The following is a 4592-nucleotide window of genomic DNA, read 5'->3' on the forward strand; positions in this document are numbered from 1 at the left end:
AAGTGGTGGACCTTATAAACAATGCAGAATCATGTTCAGTAGAGCGAAAACCAAGAGAAGTGATCACAGTAGAGAATTTCTCAAACCAAGCTCGAGGAGCCTGTTTAAGACCATATAGAGCTTTTTTTAACTTACATACTTCCCCTTGATTATGAGAAACTCCTTGCGGAGGGACCATATAGACTTCTTCATGAAGCTCATCATTTAAAAAAGCATTTTTGACATCCATTTAAGAAATATGCCATTGACGAATAGATGCAACTGCAACGAGAGTACGAGTAGTGGTCATCTTGGCTACAGGAGCAAAAGTTTCTTCATAATCCATACCATTTTGTTGAGAGAAACCCTTAGCAACAAGACGTGCTTTGTAGCGCTTAACTGACCCATTAGACTTAGTTTTGATCTTGTATACCCAACGATACCCAATAGCACGTTTTCCAGGAGGAAGAGGTACTAATTCCCAAGTATTGGTTTTGTGCAATGCAGAAAGTTCCTCTGCCATAGCCTGCTGCCAAAGAGGATCAAGAACAGCCTCTTTATAGGAAGAGGGCTCAGACAAACTGTGAATAGAGGTTAAGAAACAGCCTCTTCAATGGAATGTGATTGAGTGGCAAGAAGTTTTTGAAGTTGTTCTGCAATATCAGATATTTGAGAAGCAATCTCAGATGGGTATACAGAGCCAGAACTAGAGCCAATGGTAGGAGGAGCAGAAGCAACAACATTGGACAATGACCCCCTAAAATTATTCTTATGTGTTCTCCCCAATTTCGGACAATGAACTTGAAGAGAGTCATCCTTAGCATCAGCCATAACAAATAATGACAGGAAAATACGATAAATACAATCACTGAGACAAAATAAATTAGGGATAATCTGATGTTGTGCAAGCGCGATTTCTCCCTTTCCAGACGTCGCTTCGCCGATCTGACCGTTGAAGACGAAGACCTAAATGTTGCAAACCTGCTGTCCAAAAATCAGTCCGATCCAACGGTTAACGAATGCGCAATCGATGTTTTTCTGAGACTAATTTAACAAAATCGGGAATATGGTTACTCTTCTCTTTTCTCTTTTGGTGGTTGTCTTTCCTATCAAAATAGTCTCTCTCTTCTCTACGGTAGATCCCAAAATCAACCAAAGCTCTTTGATACCATGTTAACAATGAAAAGAAGAAGAAAGAGGAATAAGAGAAACAACCACTCTAGGTTTCATAACATATAATGAACCAAAACTAAAGTTAATAGGGTTACAATGAGTATATATATAAGAGAATAGAATTGTCTAAAATACCCTTACTACTAATATATAATAATATTATCTAACAAGTTAGTCGATGAAAATGCTTCTAGAACGTCGTGCTCTATGGCATCAAACGTGTTCAAAATTATTGCATATGCTTTTTGAGATCTCTGGCATTCTACGGACAAAAAATCAAGCATAAGATCATTTGGATCTGTTGTTCTGATGAAGCTTGGGATATCCTTTAATCGAATTTCTTTTATGCCTGGTACCCAATCTATGGTAATTTCCAAATACCCGTTTGTCATATAACTTGAATCTACATGTCAAACAATTAATTTACTTCATTAAACATAAATATTAATTCGGCTCTTCAATTTAACTGATTGGATTTAGGATGCACTTGCATCTTGATTCAGTGGCCTTGCAACCACTAAACACGTGAAACTCAATGTTTAAAAACTAAAAAGATGTAAAAACAACTCTATTTGAAAGCAAGTGAGAAATCAAGTGATTAAATTTAACTGGTTAATAATTTTCAAGTAGTTAATAGTTTTCTATTAAAGATGAATTATTTGGCAAAACACAGATTCAAATCCTATATAGAAACATTCTTGATCAATCTTTATTTATGTTTTGAAAGAATTGCTAATTATGACAGCCTTTTTTACTTCATAAGATGTAACATCAAAACGTAGGTGGAAATAATTGATGACTATTTTAGCTTTATTTAGGCAGTTTTATCTTATAAACACTGCAAGAAGTTGAAAAAAAAACTTACATTTAAAATTTGAAATAGCATGAAAATTAAAAATGGAATAATAAATTTGACAATCTTATTTTTATTTTTTGTTTTAGAGTTAGTTTTCTTTTCAATTTAAAAAAAAAATTTGAGTCACGCACGTTTATTTTCATCATCCTTTAATAATTATAACCGTCAACGGTTTGACACACTCGAAACATTATGAACATAAAATTTAACCAACAAAATTAAAGATAATCTCATTTTATGTTTTAAATTTTATATTATTTTCAATTTTTTTTAAATGAATCACGCACGGTCTATAAATACTACTTTTATATTTACAGTAAATATAAATCATTTATTTCATCATTCACTAATAATTATAACTTTCATAATTAAAAAAAAAAATTAATCAATAATTTAAGATTGACTCTAAGTAAATTTTTTTACATTAATGGTGTATGGCCATTAAATGCATTTTTTTATCTAAAAATAAAAGATAATCTCATTTTTTGTTTTAATTTTTTTTTAAATGAATCACGCACGGTCTATAAATACTACTTTTATATTTACAGTAAATATAAATAATTTATTTCATCATTCACTAATAATTATAACTTTCATAATTAAAAAAAATTAATCAATAATTTAAGATTGACTCTAAGTAAATTTTTTTACATTAATGGTGTATGGCCATTAAATGCATTTTTTTATCTAAAAATAATATATAATCTCTTTTATTGTTTTAATTTTTTTTTAAATGAATCACGCACGGTCTATAAATACTACTTTTATATTTACAGTAAATATAAATAATTTATTTCATCATTCACTAATAATTATAACTTTCATAATTAAAAAAAATTAATCAATAATTTAAGATTGACTCTAAGTAAATTTTTTTACATTAATGGTGTATGGCCATTAAATGCATTTTTTTTATCTAAAAATAAAAGAAAATTTTCATCCGTCCAACAAAAACAACCAATTTACCTTTGAGGGGTGTTAAGCCCTTTTCAATGAGTTGACGATATTGATGGTAGCACATAAAACCACGAGCACTAGTTGTTCAAAATAGGACTTCAGGGATGTTAAATTTTTGTGCAGCATCCAAAGTAAAGCTCATACAACCATCAGAAACTATGCATGTAACACGAGGGGTGTCAAAAGCATTATTGAGTTTTGAAATAAGGTTTTTAAAGTGAGGTAGGCAATTTTTTCTAGTAGAGTCACACAAGGAAGGAATATCCTGTGTCACATCCACATCACACTCAGGTAGACCATCAAGAATGGTTTCAAAGCGAAAAGAGGGGACACCTTTTAGAGAATTAGGACCTCTAGATTTGAGAAGACTTTTGTGATTATATTCGGTGTTAACAAATGTAACATGAAAACCACCTTTAAAATGAAGAAGTTTTGCTAGTTTGAGCATTGGGTTTATGTGACCTTGTGCTGGATATGGAACACACACAACATGAGGTTTCTTCTTTGTTTTGGCCAAAGAACCCATTTTGTTAATTAATTACCTCCTTTATTTCTTCTTTCCAAGCACCGCTTCAAATCAATTGAGTTTGTCTTTCCCATTACACTAAATTTATAGGTGAAATGAGCCAGTGACGGTGCCTAATTTGAAACTAAAAAATATTAATAAATAATGCTTGTGGAATATATATCTACAAGTCATAGTAATAAGTTATTACAGTGTGTGAATCTACCAAGTATGTAATTCTAAAATTGCAATTTATTTGTAATTGGTATTTACGACACGAGTACTTTAGTTATTTTGTTTTTTTATATTATTTTACTCATTAAGTTAAATTGATGATTTTTTATATATTTTTATTTGTATATTTGAATTAATTTATTGTTTTAACTAAAATAATTAATGTGTTTTTAAATTTTTATTATAATACTATACTTGTAATTATACATCATCATAAAGTTTAAATTTTTTTATCAAAATTATTAAAATATTTTTAATATCTTTTTTATAGATGAATTTTTGTTGAATTTAAGTTATGTAGATTAGTTTAATTCATAAATATGTATCTGATTCCGACACCAACTTTAAGCTATAATATAACCACCAAGAGAAGGTTAGTCTAACAAAAATAAAATACACCATCTTTCATAAAATAATTGAGTCATTTAATCATTTTATTCATGTTAAGAAAAATATATAAATAAAATAGAATGTTACTTTTTATCAAATTATCATTGTCATATATTGGTGCATTATAACGGTCTATTTGGTAAAACTAAACTATAAACTACTTGATAATTGAAAAGTTAGTTGATGACTAAAAAACTAACTTAAAGTTAATAACTGATAAAGTATTTGGTAAATTTAGTTGTTGTAATTGTAAAATTATATAAAAGTACATAATTATGTAATTTAAAAAATATTTAAATGTATAAATTTTATTTTTAAAAAGCATAATATTATTTTAGAAAAATAAATTATATTTGATGTTTTTCATATACAAGGTCACACTACGCCAAAAATGACATTTAACAGCGCCCATTTTACAGCGCTTGCTAAACACAAGCGCTGTTGTAATTATATTTTAAAAATAACGGAACCTTTTACAGCGCTTTTGATGACAAGCGC

General features: G+C 29.1%; 1 pseudogene; it reads right to left on the reverse strand.

Moving 5' to 3' along the window:
• LOC101489711 (7-deoxyloganetin glucosyltransferase-like) overlaps positions 1–3491 on the reverse strand; it is a 5139-nt pseudogene extending 1648 nt beyond the window's left edge.
• Between the last annotated feature and the right edge of the window lie 1101 nt (positions 3492–4592).

The sequence above is a fragment of the Cicer arietinum genome, chromosome 2 (assembly GCF_000331145.2).
Source record: "Cicer arietinum cultivar CDC Frontier isolate Library 1 chromosome 2, Cicar.CDCFrontier_v2.0, whole genome shotgun sequence".
In the NCBI taxonomy this organism is placed as follows: Eukaryota; Viridiplantae; Streptophyta; class Magnoliopsida; order Fabales; family Fabaceae; genus Cicer; species Cicer arietinum.